Raw genomic sequence first — 19,343 nt, 5'->3', positions numbered from 1 at the left:
TACAGGAAGTAGAAACTTGCTTAGGTTTTCTCCTGTGCGTATTGCTGAAGTGGGGCTTAGCATGGGCGTCTCCATGTTGGGCCTACTCGATTTTATTTATCAGAGGGAATGGGGGTACAGACACCCCCCTACGCCCCCGTGTTGTTTAGGCCGCCGAGGAACTACAGAGACCAGAGAAGGCCAGAGTGAGACAAAAAACAAATGGAGAGAAATGGATGGAGATAGGTGGAGGCAGACGTAAACGTGGGAAGAAAGAAAGAAACGGAGGGAAAAGGGGCAAGGGGATCGCAGAGACAGAGGGAGGAGATAAAGATAAGAGAACTAGAAACGGAGCCACATAGACATAAGGAGATAGAGACAGTAGTGGCCATAGGTAGAAAGAGGAGAGAGGCAAACGAGGTAGATGAAAAGATAGGCAAAGAGAAGGGGCAGAGGCAGTAAGAGAGACAAGAAGCTGTGGGAGGGTCAGTCCTGGAGGTAGCAGGTGGGAAGACACACCCTCAGATGGAGGCAAACATCAGATGGAGGGAGAAGGGTGGTTCCAGTGGCAGGCCTGTAGAGTTATGAGACCTGCTGAGGGGCTGGGTGGACAGAGGGCTGTCAGGTCAAGCCTCAGGCTGCCTGCGGCTTTCCTTCTAGCTTGAGAGGTCTCAGGGAGGCAGAGGGATGCTCCAGCTGCATCCTCCCTTTGGCCATTTCTCTATCGCTATCTCTATCTCTATCTGTCCCTGTCTCTCATACTTCAATCCCCCATCTCAACTGTTTCTAACAAATATGTTAGCAGCTCTCCCTTAGGATCTTCCTTCCTGTCTTTCCTGCTTCCTCCCTGCCTCAGCTCCATCTGTGCCTCTATCTGTCTTGACCTAGCTCTCAAACTCTCTCCCCTATTTCTCTATTTGGGTCTCCTTGGCTGTTGGCTCCCACACTCCCTTGGCCCCTGGGTTTGCCATCCCCCCTGGTCACAGGGCAGGGGGAGGGAGAATATCTGTACCCCAAGGAAGGTGAGGGGGTTTAAGGAGGTGGACAGAATGAAGGAAGAAGGGGACCAGTTGTGACAGTAGGAGATCACCCTTCTCCACAGGGAACGATCCCAAGAGGCTGGGGAGAGAGGGAGATGCAAGGCTGAGAGAAAGGAGAGAATGTGAGAACATGAGAGAGGATGGGAAGGAGAGGGAGAGAGACATGGGTAAGAAGAAAAAAGAGAAGCTAGTGTTCAGAGACATCGAAACAGAGAGAGATGCCAAGGAAGAGAAACAATAGTACAAGTAAAAAAAATAAAGAAAGAAGATACCCAGAGAGAATGGAAGTGAGAAGGAGGCAGAGGCTGAGTGCTGGAAAATGTGCTTATTCAAATTTCTTCACTTAAGCAGCTTTGAAAATTCTAAAACTGATTGAGCTGGTTTTCTATTAATCAAATTTTAGAAGTTGACTCTTTGCACTGAGTTCCCTGAAGGATAGTAACCAGACCTTCTCAGTTTTGCTTGTAGGAATAAGATAATGCCCAAAGATGTACTTACCAAATGCAATGGATGTGTCATGATGATGGGAATGAGTGTTGCTGGGCGGGGGAGAGGTGGGGTGGGGGTGGTGGGGTTGAATGGGACCTCATATATATATATTTTTAATGTAATATTATTACAAAGTCAATAAAAAAATAAAAAAATAAAAAATAAAAATTAAAATTAAAAAATTAAAAAAAGATAATGTCTCAAAGCAAAATCAGACAGAATGGTGTAAATCTGTAACTTCTTCCAGAGTGAAAAAGTCTGGTATTCTTGAGCAGTTGTCTGTGAAAGGAGCCATGAAGGCCTTGCACCTGCCTAACTATATCTAAACTGTAGTTTATGAGCCACTGAAATCAAGGACAAGTTGGATGTGCTTGAGACAACACAGGACTGAGAATTTGCATTTACCCTCCCTCACAAGACCCCTGGCATCACTTTTTTTTTTTATTTGTTTTTCTTCTTAGCTACTTTTTTTTTTCTTCTTTCCCCTATAAAAACCCTAGCTCCCATTTTTTACTTTGAAACTGGTTTGGGGAAGATTCTCCCAGTTCCTTGCTTGTACACTGGCAACAAATCCCCTTCTCACTAAAAGACATGTTTGTCCTTTGTAGCATGGATCAGGCGGACCTGTCTAATGGAAATAGCCATCCTTATGGTAACAAGGCCAAGTTTGGGGAGAGACAGAGATACCTAGAAAAGGAGAAGCCGAGGCTGAGAGAGTCAGAGAGAGACAGAGAAGGTAAAAAAAAGAGAGAAGGTGAGAGAAAGAATCAGAGCAGAGAGAGGGAAAGAGGAACTGGGAGAGTTGAAAGGCCACGCTTTGCCTTGAGTCAGGCTTGCTGGTCTGAGTGTATGCATTTCCTCTAGTCTCTTAGTGGCAGTTGGAGAACAGGGGTGCTCCGACACCCCGGCATACCCCGACCCCTGCCATCGAGGTGGGTGGGAGGACCGCCTCTCCTCAGGGTCCTCATTTAGAAATTGATACTCTGACCTTGGGAATGGTGGGACCATCTGAACGTGCCCATTTAGGGCCAACCTCTGGAACTAACAAATGGGAGTCACCTCTGGGAAATCTGCAGTGTCAGCAAATTATGACAAGTGTATGGGAGAGGAGATATGGGCCAGTGAGCAATTCTGAGGTGACAGAGAAACCTTTTTGTTATTCTCATTATTCCTATGAGGAAACTGAGGCACAAAGAAGTTAAACACCTTGCCCATGGTCACACTGCTTGAAAGTGGTAAAGCTGGCATTTAAACCCTTAGGCTGCTTAGAGTTTCAGAGATGTCACTTACAACACCATTTTCAGGGCAACACCTTATCGGCACTGTGGGAGACATTTGAAAGTTATTTTTCACAGGCCATGGCCACAATTTGTGAGCCCTCTTTGTCCAAGAAATAATTTATAGGACAGACTTATCTCAGTGGAGATAAAGTTAGCAACAATCCTGGATATTCACACAGGGCTCTGTAGTAGTACAGGAACTCAAGACAGACATTCTTGTCAAAATTTCTCTGTTGAACACCTCACCAAATCGGATGGTATGTGGAATGGAGTATCTCCCTTCACAGTTCCAGGCGAGGGAAGTGTTTCTTTTCCTTCTTAGATTATTTTCGTTATTTTATGAAGACACTCACTGTCAAGGCTGGGCTCTGGAATTTTATTTAGTGATCACTAGAAAGTAAAAAAGCAAGTAGGCCCACGGACCTACATTTTTCCTGCAAGATATGAAGGACAGAACCAAAGAGAATTTTTGTTTTTAATTTCAGTGAAATGATGAGCATTCCTTTTTTCCTTCTACAAAATTGCACTTCCTTTAGTATCTTCCTCCTTGTGACCCCATTTCCTAATTATAGAGTCGAAGAATAAAAACATGCAAGGCAATGGTCAATAATAAATGCAGGACTGGAGTTACCACAAAGGAGAGGGGGAGGGGCAATGGGATTGAGTAGGGAATTAATAGGTTTCAGCTGGAGCTGAAATATTTGTTTCTTTAAAAAAAACCCACCACAACAAACTTAATATTGAGATTTGTTGGGAGGATAGTTCACGGGTGTTCATTATATTATTCTTTTTTTAGATTATTGTGTTTGAAATATTTCATAATTTAGGATAGTAAACAGACTCCTACAGTAGTCCCTTAATATAGATAGCCCCGCATTCTCTTCTCCCATTTCTCAATAAACCCCTGCCCTAAGTAAACCGGCATGTTCTTAAATTCATTTATGTAACATAGCCAGGAACCTAGAGTAAGCTGTCACCCTCCGACTTCCCCTGACTTCACTTGGCGAACCCAGCCAGGATTCTCAGGTAGGTAACCCTCCCCAACCCCAGCGAGGACGGGTGACTCTAAACTATGAATTGTAGCCTGTTTGTGCCCTCTTTTAGTTGTTTCTCCAGGAGGAGAACCGCTGGAAGCCCACCCCCTTTCCAGCCGGGGACTCCTAAACACCAGCTGAACGCGCTTCTCTCCAGAGTCCGCCCCTCCCGTCCAGCCTTCCCGCCGGCTGCCTTTTGGAGGCAGACAGGCCTGGGTTTTTTTTTTCCTGTCAACCACTTTTAAGCTGTGTGACCTTGAGAGGTTATCTCTCTGAGTCTCCGTTTTCCCATTTGTAAAATGAGGGATAATAATACCAGCCTTAAAGAATTTTTCAGAAATTAAAAGAGCACAAGGCTCGTCAGGAAGTCCAACAAAGTCCAGTGAGCTCAATAAATGCTAATGCTAATAATTACTTCTGTTATGGAGAGAAAAGGTGATGATATGGATTAAAACCCTTAAGTATGTGCAAACTCCTTGATTTAGCAAATTGCGCGCTAGGAATTTATCCTCAGTAAAGTCAGACAAGTGCCTAAATGTGTATGTGTAAGAATTTTCTTTGCACCGTTGTTCGTTAGCAAAAAAATTGGAAACAACATAAATGTTCAACAATAGGGTCTCTGTTACCTCCCAGTTATGGCACAGTCATCTGATGTATTATATATTAGGGTCATCAAATGATGATGTACATTGGGTCATTAAAATTATGACACAGATTGTAACATTATCGACATGCCAAGATGTTCTTTGCACATTCAGTGGGACAATGTCAAGTTTTAAATCACTATATAAAGTTTGGTGTTGCTTCTGTAAATAAGGAGAGGCAGCTGAGTATTGAGATTTATGCTCTTTGGGAAGAGGGTGTGGGATTTTGGGTAATTTTCAGTGCCTACTATCCATGTTGTTTGGATGTTTAATTTTACAACGAGTACATATTACTTTTTTTTTTTTTTTAAGTACTGGGGGCCAGGATTGAACGCAGGATCTCGTCTGTGGGAAGCCGGCGGTCAGCCACTGAGCCACATCAGCTTCCCTGAGTTCATTTTATCATTTGCTTTGCTTGTTGTTTGTTTTTGCTGTTGTTTAGGAGGCACTGAGAACTGAATCCGGGACCTACCATGTGGGAAGCAGACGCTCAATCATTTGAATCACATCAGCTCCCCCACGTATTACTTTCATCATCAGAAAACAACAACAACGTTCCCTCTATTTTGGAAATGCAAATGAGGTTCAGTTCTCTCGCGTTGGTAAATTGTCAAATGCCCCTCTGACACCCCACATTTTCCTGAATTCAGAGTGGGTTTGCACTATTTCCCACAAAAGATACAGCTCACAGAAGGGGATTTTCCTGAACCTTTATTTGTTTCTCATTACTAATGTAATATGTCTCCAGTAAAAAATTCAATTATAGAAATATATTCCTTAGTTTCTGCACTGTCCACTCCCACCCAATTATTTCACTCTTAAATTTGGAGTATGTCTATTTTTATCTGTGTGTGTGTGTGTGGTACCAGGGCTAGAGATTGAACCTGAACTTCATGTGTGGGAAGCTGGCACTTCATGTGTGGGAAGCTGGCACTCAACCACCGAGCCACATCAACTCCCCTGAGTTGTTTTTTTGCTTGTTTGTTGTTGTTTGTTTTTTATTGTTGTTGTTGTTTTTAGGAGACACCAGGAACCAAACCTGGGCCCTCCCATATGGGAAGCAGGTGCTCAACTATTTGAATCACATCTGCTCTCCTATGTATTTTTTTTAAAGCAGTTTTATTGCAATATATTCACATACCCTACAGTCTATCCACAGTGTACAATCAATGGCTTTTAGCATAATCACAGTGTTGTGCATTCACCACCACAGAAAAATTTAGAACAATTTCATTACTCCAAAAAGAAAAATTCCACAATCCTTAGCAGTCACTTCTCAATCCCTTTATCCTTCCTCAGCCCTACATAACCACTAATCTAATTCCATCTTTATACATTGTTTTTTTTTTAAAGATTTATTTATTTATTTAATTCCCCCCCCCCTCCCCAGGTTGTCTGTTCTTGGTGTCTATTTGCTGCGTCTTGTTTCTTTGTCCGCTTCTGTTGTCGTCAGCGGCACGGGAAGTGTGGGCGGCGCCATTCCTCGGCAGGCTGCTCCCTCTTTCCCGCTGGGCGGCTCTCCTTATGGGCGCACTCCTTGCGCGTGGGGCTCCCCTACGCGGGGTACACCCCTGCGTGGCACGGCACTCCTTGCGCGCATCAGCACTGCGCATGGCCAGCTCCACACGGGTCAAGGAGGCCCGGGGCTTGAACCGCGGACCTCCCATGTGGTAGACGGACGCCCTAACCACTGGGCCAAGTGCGTTTCCCTATACATTGTTTTATATTCACATTTTATATGAATGGAGTCATGCAATATATAGTACTTTGTGTCTGGTGTCTTTCACTTAGCATAATGTCTTTTTTTTGGCCTGATATTAACATCTTGTAACATTAACATGTATTTGTTCAGTTTCAAAGAAAAACACTCTTATAATGCAATTTACCTATATTCACATTTTACATGAGGTTTTACTGTGCTGTACAGTCCCATGTTAGATTTTTCAGCTTTCCTTCTAGTAATGTATACATAACCTTAGACTTTCCCTTTCAAACCCTGTCATACCCATATAATAGCACTGCTAGTTACAAATACTATGTAGTGCTTTCACCATTTCTATTCATTTACAAAGATTAACAAACAACATTTTTATCAATTCTGCACAGGTTAAGCCTTAGCTTTCCATTCCCTAACCTCATTCTATTTCCTGGTGACCTATAGTCTAGTTATCAACTCCATTTGTTTACACAATATATTTGGTTCATAATACGGCAATCATACATATTTATCCTTTTGTGTTTGTCTTGCTTCACTCAAAATAATGTCCTCCAGGTTCATCCATGTTGTCATATACCGCATGTCTACAATTCTTTTTACAGCTGCATAATATTCCATCATGTATATATACCTCAGTTTGTTTATCCATTCCTCAGTTGATGGACACCTGGGTTGTTTCCAACTTTTGGCAATTGCTAATAATGCCACTAAGAACATCAGTGTACAGATGTCTGTTCATGTCTCTGCTCTCAGTTCTTCTGGGTATATACCTAGCAATGGAACTGCCAGGTCCCATGGCAAGTCTATATTCAACTTCCTTAGGAACTGCCAAACGGTCCTCCACACCTGCATTCCCACCAACAGTGAATAAGTGTTCCTATCTCTCCACATCCTCTCCAACACTAGTAGTTCTCTGTCTTTAATAGTGGCCATTCTGATAGGTGTGAAATGGTATCTCATTGTAGTTTGTTTTTTTTAAGATTCATTTTTATTTATCTATTTTTCTCCCCCCGCCCCAGTTGTCTGTTCTCTGTGTCCATTTGCTGCATGTTCTTCTCTTTTTTTCTGCTTCTGTTGTTGTCAGCAGCACAGGAATCTGTGTTTCTTTTTGTTTTGTCATCTTGTTGTGTCAGCTCTCCGTGTGGGCGGCACCATTCCTGGGCAGGCTGCACTTTCTTTTGTGCTGGGTGGCTCTCCTTACGGGGCGCACTCCCTGCGCGTGGGCTCCCCTACGCGGGGGACACCCCTGCGTGGCACGGCACTCCTTGCGCACATCAGCACTGCGCATGGGCCAGCTCCACACGGGTCAAGGAGGCCCGGGGTTTGAACCGCGGACCTCCCATGTAGTAGACGGACACCGTATCTACTGGGCCAAGTCTGCTTCCCTCATTGTAGTTTTGATTTGCACTTCCCTAAAAGTGATGTTGAGCATTTATTCATGTGTTTTTTTGCCATTTGTATTTCTTCTTTGGACAAATGTCTATTCAGGTCTTTTGCCCATTTTTAAATTGGATCATTTGTCTTTTTATTGTTGAGTTGTAGCATCTCTTTATATAACCTAGATATTAAACGTCCTCTGACATGTGATTTCCAAATATTTTCTCCCATTGATTCAGCTGCTTTCTCACTCTTTTGACAGAGTCCTGGGAGGTACAAAAGTGTTTAATTTTGAGGAGGACCCATGTATCTATTTTTTTCTTTTGTTCCGTATGCTTTGGGTATAAGATCCAAAAAACCACCACCTACCACAGGGTTTTTTCTTCTGATAGTTATATGGTCCTGGCTTTTATATTTATGTCTTTGATCCATTTTGAGTTGATACTTGTGTAGGGAGTGAGATAGGGGTCCTCTTTCATTCTTTTGGTTATGAATATCCTGTTCTCCCAGTACCATTTGTTGACAAGACTGTTTAGTCCCAATAACATGGACTTGGTAGACTTTTTAAAAACCAGTTGGCCATAGAAGTGAGGATTTATTTTCTGATTCTCAGTTCTATTCCACTGATCAATGTGTCTATCTTTATGCCAATACCATGCTGTTTTCACCACTGTAGCTTTGTAGAATGTTTCAAGGTCAGGAAGTGAAAGTCCTCCCACATTACTCTTCTTTTTTAGAATACTCTTGGCTACTTGGGTGCATTTTCCCTTCCGAATAAATTTGATAATTGCCTTTTCTTTTCTGGAAAGCAGGCTGTTGGAATTTTGATTGGTATTGCATTGAATCTAAAAATCAGTTTGGGTAGGATTGATATCTTCATGATATTTAGTCTTCTAATCCATGAACACAGAATGTCTTCCCATTTGTTTCATTCTTCATTATTTTCTTTTAGTATTGTTTTGTAGTTTTCTGAACATTGGTCTTTCTTTGTTTAAATTCATTCCTAGGTATTTGAGGCTTTTTATAGCTAGTACAAATTGAAAAATTTTCCTGACCTCCTCCTCAGATTGTTCAGTACTAGTGTATAGAAACATTACTGATTTTTTTGCATGTTGATCTTGTATCCTGCCAACTTGCTGAACTTACTAGCTCAAGTTGCTTTGTCACAGACATTGCAGAATTTTCTAAATACAAGATCATGTCATCCATGAATAGCGTGAGTTTTACTTCCTCTTTTCCTATTTGGATGCCTTTTATTTTTTTCTTGTTTAATTGCTCTAGCTAGAACTTCAAGTACAATGTTGAATAATTGTGGTGACAGTGGGCATCCAATCTTAGAGGGAAAGCTTCCAACCTTTCTCCAATGAGTACAATGTTGGCTGTGGGTTCTCATATATGCCCTTCATCATATTGATGAATTTTCCTTCTAGTCCGATTTTTTTCAAGATTTTATTTCTTTCTGCCCCCATCCCCACCTCCCATTGTCTGCTCTCTTTGTCCATTCACTGTGTGTTCTTCTCTGTCTGCTTGTGTTCTCATTAGGCAGCTCTGGGACCTTCTGGTGTGGGAGAGAGGCAATCATTCTCTTATGTCACCTCAGCTCTCTTTTCTGCTACTTCTCTTATTGTCTCTTCTCTGTGTCTCTTGTCGCGTCATCTTGCTGTGCCAGCTCTCTGCATTGGCCAGCACTCCTGCGTGCAGTCGCACTCCACGTGGGCCAGCTCACTGCTCGGGCCAGCTTGCCTTTACCAGGAGGCCCTGGGCATCGAACCCTGAATCTCCTATATGGTAGATAGGAGCCCAACTGTTTGAGCTACATCCATTTCCCTAGTCTTATCTTGTGAAGTGTTTATATCAAGAAAGAATACTGGGTTTTGTCAAATGCCTTTTCTGCATCAATCCAGATAATCATGTGTGTTTTTTTCCTTCAATTTGTTAATGTGGTATATTACTCTAATTGATTTTCTTATGTTGAACCACCCTCACATACCAGGAATAAATCCCACTGGGTCATGGTATATAATACTTTTGATATGTTATTGGATTCTATTTGCAAGCCTTTTGTTTAGATTTTTGCATCTATGTTCATTAGAAAGATTGGTCTCTGGTTTTCCTTTCTTGTAGTATCTTTATCAGGCTTTGGTATTAGGGTGATGTTGGTTTCATAAAATACGTTTAGTAATTTTCCCTCCTTTTTAATTTTTTGGAAGATTTTCAACAGAATTGGTGTTAATTCTTCTTGAAATGCTTGGTAGAATTCACCTGTGAAGCCATCTAGTCCTGGACTTTTCTTTGTTAGGAGATTTTTGATGACTGATTCAATCTTTTGAAATGTGATTGCTTTGTTAAATTCTTGTATTTCTTGTAGAGTCAATGTCGGTTGTTTGTACATTTCTAGGAATTTGTGCATTTCATCCAGGTTGTCGAGTTTGTTGGCATACAGTTTCTCATAATATCCTCTTATAATCCTTTTTATTTCTCTGGGGTCAGTTTTTTTCTTTTGTGTTTTTCTTAGTAGTTTCCAGGGATTGAACCCAGGACTTTGTACATGGGAAGCAGGTGCTCAACCACTTGATCCACTCCCTGGGGTCAGTTTTAACTCCCCCTTCTCATCTCTGATTTTATTTATTTGCCTCTTCTCTCTTTTTCTTTGTTAGTCTAGCTAAGGGTTTGTCAATTTTATTGATCTTCTCAGAGAACCAGCCCTTGGTTTTGTTGGTTTTCTCTATTTTTTTTGTTCTCAATTTCCTTTATTTCTGCTCTAATCTTTACTATTTCTTTCCTTCTGCTTGCTTTGGGAATGGTTCGCTGTTCTTTTTCTAGCTTCTCCAGTTGTTCAGTTAGGTCTTTTATTTTAGCTCTTTCTTCTTTTTAATCTAAGCCTTTAGGACTATAAATTTCCTTCTCAGTACTGCCTTCACTGTATCGCATAAGTTTTGATAAGTTGTGTTCTTGTTTTTTCTCAATGTATTTACTAATTTCACTTATAATTTCTTCTTTGACCCACTGATTGTTTAGGATTATGTTGTTTAACCTCCATACATTTGTGAATTTACTTTGCTCCTGTCAGTTATTCATTTCCAGTTTCATTCCATTATGATCTGAGATGGTGTTTTGTATCATTTCAGTCTTTTTATATTTATTGAGACCTGCCTTGTGACCTAACAGTGGTCTATTCTGGAGAAAGATCCATGAGCACTTGAGAAGAATGTATAACCCGCTGATTTGGAATGCAACGTATATGTCTGTTATGGCTTGCTTCTTTATCATATTGTTCAAGTTCTCTTTTTCCTTGTTGATCTTCTGTCTAGTTGTTCTATCTAATGATGTGAGTGGTGTATTGAAGTCTCCAATTATTGTTGTAGAGATGTCTATTTCTCCCTTCAGTTTTGCCAGAGTTTGATGCATGTATTTTGGGGCACCCTGGTTAGGTGCATGGATATTCATTACTCTTATACTTATTTTTTTATATGGTACTGGGCCCAGGGAATGAGCCCGGAACCTCATTTGTGGGAAGCTGGCACTCAACCACTGAGCCACATTGGCTCCTCTGAGTTGTTTTTTTGTGTGTGTTTGCTTGTTGTTTGTTTTTGTTTTTAGTTGGTACCAGGGACCGAACCTGGGACCTCCCATGTGAGCAGCAGGCGCTCGGCCTCTTGAGTCACACCCACTCCCCTTTAATTTTTTTTTTCATTTTTTTATTATCTTTTTTTAAAGATACATAGATCACACTATCTTTTTTTAAAGATACATAGATCACACAAAATTAATATATTTTTATTGCAGAAATTGTGAACTTACAAATCAATCATGCATATGTGTAGAATTCCCATACAACACCCCTTCATCAATACACCACATTGTTGTGGAATATTTGTTACAGATTATGAGATAATATCATCAGACTATTACCACTAACTATAGTCAATAACATACATTTGACATCTTTTTTCCATACTCCCTATTATTAACACAGTACATCTTTGGCATAGATGCATGAATATTACAGTATTGCTGTTAACCACAGTCCATAGGTTACTCCAGTTGTATTTTTCCCCATGCTTCTCCACATTCCCACCACCTTGCAATGCTGATGTACATCCACTGTAGCTCACAGAAGGACCCTCTTGCATCTGTACCATCAACCACAGTTCTCATCCACCTCTGGGTGTTATTCAGTCCCTAGATTATTCTCTAGCTTTCTGTCAATTGACATTTACATCCCTAGACTACCCTTTTCAGCCACAATCCCATTTATAAACCAGCTGCTACTCACTATAATGTGTTACCATCAACTCTATACATTTCCACATATTTACAGTCAAGTTAATTAAAACTTCCACATACATTAAGCATCAGTAGTCCTTCACAGCCCTCCTATCCTGGAAGTTTTTATCTTTGTATTTTGCATTCCGTCTTGTTACTGCTCACCTTATTTGCTTCCTTTATTAGGCCTAAGAATTTTCTAGATGATTCTCTTGGCTTTTCTAAGTAAATATCTTAATCTTTTATTCACAAGGCAAGAGGAATGGAGTGAGGCTAAAGCAATATTTGGTAAAGCAACTGCAGTCACTCATATTATCCAGGATAGAGGGATGTTTGGTTCTTTTGTAGTTTGAACATTGTCTATAGTTTTGTCTGTGCTCAGACTTGGTTATGATCTTGTTTTTGTCATGATCCATCATGGTCAAGCGTGGCCTTGTCTAATGCTAGTGTTCTGTGAAGGAGTTTATGTTCAACTGGAGAATATTAGGCCAGCTCTTAGATGTCAGGGGCTGCTCTTCCTCAATCCCCCCTTTCCCCCCAAGATCAGTGTTGTGATCACCCTGTAGAGATGCAACAGACCCCACCCCACCCCAAATTTAGTTCGGGTGTTGAGACTGATGAAGCCAGCTATGCAGGAACCAACAGTTTATTGCTCACATCATGGGACCTTCTGGGTGGAGCAGAACAGGCTTCCAAGCAGGTCTGCAAACGGCTTGCCAATGGTTTGAGTTTTTATTGTGGTTATGGAGAGGGACGGGGTGAGGGTTCCACCATGCGGGCAGGGGGCTTGCAGGGTTTGAGCTTCCAGCAGGTGCCAAAGGAGGGAACAGTCAGGTTTTCTTATCAGCTTGACCAGAGGTGCGGTACCAGAGGGAAGAGGCAGGGGTGAAGCTTGCTGTCAAATATCAAAAATGGAGTTAGACTCTATAGTTCATAATACAATTTTTAAAATGTGCTTTCATTGATTGTCACAAATGTGCCACACCAATGCAAGATATTAATAACAGGGTGGTATCTGGGAAGCCTGTATTTTATGCATGATGATTCTGTAAACTCACAACTTCCTTAATAAAATAAAAAAGGAGTCAGACTCTTTTTTTTCCTCCCCTGCCCCTACCCCTGCCCTGCTGTTTTTGCTGTCTGTGTCCATTCACTGTGTGATCTTCTGTATCTATTTCTCTTTTTGTCTTCTCTTCTTGTCTTTCTCCTCTAGGAGTCACTGGGATTCGATCCTGGGGACCTCTGATGTGGAGAGAGGTTCCCTGTCATTTGTGCCACCTCAGTTCCTGGTCTCTGCTGTACTTCACCTTGACTCACCCCCTCATCTCTCTTTTGTTGCATCATCATCTTGCTTGGCTCACTGCGTGGGCACTCGGCTTGCCACGTGGGCACTGACTCACCATGCGGGCACTCATGTGGGCACTCAGCTCGCCATGAGGGCACTTGCGTGGACATTCGACTCACTGCACAGGCACTGGCTCACCACGGGGGTATTCAGCTCACTGTGTGGGCACTCGGCCTGCCACGCAGGCACTGACTCCCTGTGCAGACACACTTTCTCTTCTTTTTCACCAGGAGGCCCCAGGGATCAAACTTGGGTCCTCCCATATGGTAGGCGGAGGCCTTATCAGTTGAACCACATCTGCTTCCAGAGTCAGACTCTTTATGGCAGTTAGATGAAGCCAGGTCCCAGGACATCTATCTGTGACATTCTGATCTTTACCAGTACCAAGAGTATGCCAATCTGGAGGTTGTGCCGAGAAAGTAGTCTGCGATAGGACTAGAGTTAGTCTCTCTGCTCTTTTGTTTGCAAGGTGAGTTGTTGAATCCTCTGATGTGACGATGGCTGTGCAGGGGCATTTAAGACTCTGGACGGGATACATCTGCCAAATGCAACATAGTCAATTACCAGAAACAAGATGATAATTAGTCGTTGTCATAGGCCCCCGAAGACAGGGCCTAATGTATCAAACCCAGGCAAGGAAAACATGTCCCAGAATCCTCCCGGTCGGTTTCAGAGATCCAGATAGGCTTTTTCTTTTTAGGATCATCAAAGACTGTTCTACAAGCCCTGTAGTTTTTATGTGCAGTGAGGAGTATTTACTAAAGCATTAACTCTAGCCCCTGGCTAGTCAAAAGGAAATCAAGGACTATGTGATTAGTTCATGACAACTATGGCTAAAGAATTCAAATTTAAAGTGGTGTGTTGGGTTTCTGAAATAGAAATTGCATCCTTTATGACATCTTCTAGGGCCAGAGACAAGTTTTGGACCGCCTTTTCCAATTGTTTTATTCCCACTCTTGGAATTGACACATTTTGGGGATTTTTCAGAGAAATGGCCCACATGAGGGGTGGTATATTTTTTGGAGGTACCGGATATTGAACCCCGGACTTTGTACATGGGAAGCAGGCACTCAATCATTGAGTCACATCCACTCCCCTGGGTGGTAGTTTAAAATATCTGAATATCTGTAACAATTACCCTGAATATGCAAGATAATTTAGTGTGCTTCAGGCAGGTATGAGCTTGAGGTCTACGTAAATAGCAGTACATATCCAAGTGGAGAGAGCTCAGAACTGTATTAGGATCATAAGTATCATTTATCACAGCCAGGAAGAGCCAATTTGTATACCTCAGGATGGGCATATTCTTCCAGTGGAGTAAAAACAGAGGGCAAAACAGCTAGAATGTCCCTGAAGAGAGAAAAAAAACCTGACTTTTGTAGCTAGGCATAGCCCCAATATTCGTCACCATTCCTGCTGGCTGGGTTTTCCTGATATAGCTGCAGAAATTGTGAGGTGGAGGTCATGTTTTTACAAGATTGAGGTTTGGGATTAATTTTGTGAGGGAAACTTAAGTACTCGAAGGAGCCCATAAAAAGAAAACTACTTTCTGAGGTATTTAAAAGAACAACTGGGAAACGGACTTTGGCCCAGTGGTTAGGGCGTCCGTCTACCACCTGGGAGGTCCGCGGTTCAAACCCCGGGCCTCCTTGACCCGTGTGCAGCTGGCCATGCGCAGTGCTGATGCGCGCAAGGAGTGCCGTGCCACGCAAGGGTGTCCCCCGCGTGGGGGAGCCCCACGCGCAAGGAGTGCGCCCGTGAGGAAAAGCCGCCCAGCGTGAAAAGAAAGAGCAGCCTGCCCAGGAATGGCGCCGCCCACACTTCCCGTGCCGCTGACGACAACAGAAGCGGACAAAGAAACAAGACGCAGCGAATAGACACCAAGAACAGACAACCAGGGGAGGGGGGGAAATTAAATAAATAAATAAATCTTTAAAAATAAAAAATAAAAAAATAAAAGAACAACTCTTGGGAAGCAGATGCGGCTCAAGCAGTGGAGCTCCCATCTACCACATGGGAGGTCCGTGCTTCGGTTCCCAGTGCTTCCCAAAGAGGACAGCAAGCTGGCACGACAGGCAGGTGCGGTGAGCTGATGCAACAAGATGACACAACAAGAGATACAGGGAGGAAAAACACAGTGAGAGACACAACAAATCATGGAGTGGAAGTGGCTCAAATCGTTAGGTGCCTCCCTCCTGCAATGGAGGTCCCACCGCCTAAAGAAACAAGGAAGACGAACAGGCACAGCAAGGGCAAACAAGGAGGGGGTGGGGATAAATAAATAAAATCTTAAAAAAGTAAAATAACAGCTATTATGTTGGTCAGAGTTTCAGGTAGGGGAGGGGGGCAGACGCAAAAATCAATTAAATTCAGAGCGATAGTCATGGTCTGAGAAAATACCCAAGAGGGTTTTGTTTTTTTCTTAAATGAACAAGGAATACCACAGGAGGCCTAAAGTAACAGGGTGAAAGTAAGGGAGATCACATTGAGAGATCTTTTCAGTTGGTTACTAGAGGGTGTCAAGGTACAATAATAGTAAAGTGTAATAGTGGAGCCGAAACATAAAAGGGTGCTGAAGAACCGGGAAACTAGTCTTGTCCCCTTGCTATGGTGGTGTTGGTTGTTATGCACCACAATGTACACATGTTCTTCTTGGTCTTGATCTGCCTTCCTGTGGGTGTGAAGAACCCATTGCAAATAGGACCTCTTGAAGATGTTATTTTTAGTTAAGGTGGGGCCCAACTGCATGAATTGGGTCTTAATCCAGATTACTGGAGTTCTTTACAAGCAGAAGAAATTCAGAAATAGTGAGAGAAAGCCATGGGGAGGAGCCAGAAGCTGGAAGTCAATGGAACCTGGAAGAGAAAGGAGGGGACATTGGCAGGTGACAGAAAATCCAAGGAACCCAAGGACTTCCAGCTCTAACAGCCCTGGGAGGAAGCAAACCTTCTCTCTTCTGAAACCAGGAGCCAATACATCGCCATTGTTAAGGCCCAAAGCTAAGACAGTTATCTTGGACAGAAGCCGTTCACTTCTGCAGTTAACAGCCTCTAGAGAATTCCTAAGAAATCTTCAGTTTGAGGTACATTTTATTTTATTTTTTATTTTTTGAGGTATATTGGTGAGGTCCTTTCCCTTAAGACTCAAGAGCATTTTTCCCTCTTGTCATGCAGGCTTTGTTTAGGTAGTTATTTTGGACATGCGGCTTGAACCCGGAGGCATCCTATGAGTCCCTTATAGTATTAACTCACCTTGTCCTATCATAGGGTAGAATCTAGGATTTGAGGTCAAATTCCAAACCACATGGGGTGGTCTGTGATTAACTCAGAAGTAAATAACTGGGGCTGGTCCCAGAGGAGTTAGAACAGATTGGCATTGTATTAGTCAGCCAAAGGGGTGCTGATGCAAAATACCAGAAATTGGTTGGTTTTTATAAAGGGTATTATTTGGGGTAGGAGCTTACAGATAACAGGCCATAAAGCATAAGTTACTTCCCTCACCAAAGTCTATTTGGAGCAAGATGGCTGCTGACATCTGCGAGGGTTCAGGCTTCCTGGGTTCCTATGTTCCTGGGGCTTGCTTTGGTCTGGGTTCAAGGTTCCTTTCTTCCTGGGGCTGGCTTCTCTTTCCTCTGTGAGCTTACTTCCCGGGTTTCCAGCTTAAGTCTTCAGCATCAAACTCCAACATCAAAACTCCAACATCAGAAACACTCTCATCAAAAGCTCCAACTCTGTCCTTTGTCATGCCTTTTATGATGTGGCCCAATGAAAGCCCTAGTCATAACTCAATCATGCCCAGTAGTAGACCAGATTACAAACATAATCCAATATCTGTTTTTGGAATTCATAACCATGTCAAACTGCTGTAGGCATCAAGGTGGTTTCTCCAAAGTTTGTTAATTTCACTGGTAGAATTTAATTAGGTCTCTACTTTTTTTCCTGAAGGTCGTGAATGGTTATGGCTATAGCGATTTTGAGTAAAAGGTATATTGGGAAATACATTTGGCTCAACTGATAAGCGTCCACCTACCATATAGGAGGTCCAGGGTTCAAACCCAGGGCCTCCTGGCCCGTGTGGTAAGCTGGCCCACGTGCAGTGCTGATACACACAAGGAGTGCTGTGCCATGCAGGGGTGTCCCCCATGTAGGGGAGCCCCACATGCAAGGAGTGCGCCCCGTAAGGAGAGCTGCCGCACATGAAAAAAGTGCAGCCTGCCCAGGAGTGGCACCGCACACACAGAGAGCTGACACAGCAAGATGATGCAACAAAACGAGACAGATTCCTGGTGCTGCTGACAAGAATACAAATGGACACAGAAGAACCCACAGCAAATGGACACAGAGAGCAGACAACAGGGCAGGGGGAAAGAGAGAGAAAAAAAATCTTAAAAAAACTTATATATTTACAGAGCATGTGATACATAAAGCATCTCCGAACTGACCCAGGATTGACCTTGTCCTTGCACGCCCCATCTCCCCAGCCATCCCACCCCCATAACTCCTTGGAAGCACACCAAGCTTTAGCTGCTACAACCTTGGGTACTGCCCGCCCTGGCACATCTTGTTTTGAGAGTAAAGCACATCTCCAGATGTTCTCCCAAAACGTGCATGCAACATCTGGCACTCAGCCACCTTTGTCCCCCAGCCCTCTCTAATTTAAAGAGCAGTTGCTTTAAGTGTGGACATACCTGAGTGAACTTCTTGCTGGATCGCTATCTGTCCAGGTCGCTGCAGCTCTCTGTAAGTAAGTTTCTCTAAAAAATGCTTGAGGACCGATCACCCTGATGTTTCATGCCTCTTTCTTCAGAACCTCAACAGGCTGGGATGCAGGGCAGTTTGGGAGCAGTCCCAACTGCGTCTCCTCCTATTTCTTCATTCAGGGTGAGTCCTGTTGCTGGTTCAATGGGGTCCAACAAAAGAGTTCTTTCATAACAAATAGTACCAGTGCAAGGTGTGCCCCTGCTCCTGGAGAGACAAGTTGAGACTTCCCAAGTCAGGAATACAAAACCAAGTAATTTCCTCCCCTACCATGGCTGCCATAGTTCTCCAGCCCTACCTTCAAAGTCTTTGCCATGATTGTGGCATGGGAGGTATGACAGTTTGAGATTATTTATGAATCCCAAAAAGAGGAAGATTGTGTCTATAAACGAATCTATTCTTCTGGATGTGATACCCTTTGATTATATTGGATCCAGTTGTGGGGCCCTTCATTAAATTACTTGTTAAGATTAGGGCTTTGATTCCACCATGTCAGTTAATTCATGACTCAAGTTGAGTCTCTGCCCCCTTCATGAGCCAATATAAATGGACACTCACTCAAGAAGACATGCGGGAAGAGAGAGAGCTCTGTTATTTTTGATCCTGGGGCCCTGTGAAAAGAGATGAGCCATTCACCTGATAGTTTGAGGCTGGGAGGAAGCCCTGAGAGATAAGCCCTATGCCAGCCTACAGCTGAGACTGGGAAGAAGTTGGGCCCACAGAACCTCAAGAGCAGGGGTTCTTAACCAGGGGTCCGGGAGCTTGAATTGAAATTCAAAAAAACATCATTCTTGTGGGGATGGGTTGGTGCAGGTGTGATATATTTTTAAATAATACACAGTATAGGTGGTGGCAGACTTGGCCCACCGGTTAGGGAGTCCGTCTACCACATGGGAGGTCCGCGGTTCAAACCCCGGGCCTCCTTGACCCGTGTGGAGCTGGCCCATGCGCAGTGCTGATGCGTGCAAGGAGTGTCCTGCCATGCAGGGGTGTCCCCTGCGTAGGGGAACCCCACGCTCAAGGAGCGCATCCCATAAGGAGAGCCACCCAGTGCGAAAGAAAGTGCAGCCTGCCCAGAAATGGTGCCGCACACACGGAGAACTGACACAACAAGATGATGCAACAAAAAGAAACACAGATTCCCGTGCCGCTGACAACAACAGAAGTGGACAAAGAAGACACAGCAAATAGACACAGAGAACAGACAATCGGGGTGGGAGAGAAATAAATAAATAAATAAATCTTTTTAAAAAATGCACAGTATAGTGTGGACTTAATAAGGGGTCTGTGGCTTTCCCTGACTCGCAAAGGGGTCTGTGGAATAAAAAAGGTTAAGAACCCCTGCTCAAGAGGAAGAAGAAGCCGAGGAAGGAGAGACCAGACAGAGATTAGTGATCATCTTGTTCAACATGTGG

Source organism: Dasypus novemcinctus, chromosome X (genome assembly GCF_030445035.2).
Source record: "Dasypus novemcinctus isolate mDasNov1 chromosome X, mDasNov1.1.hap2, whole genome shotgun sequence".
Taxonomy (NCBI): Eukaryota; Metazoa; Chordata; class Mammalia; order Cingulata; family Dasypodidae; genus Dasypus; species Dasypus novemcinctus.
Note: the sequence above shows the minus strand (reverse complement) of the source record.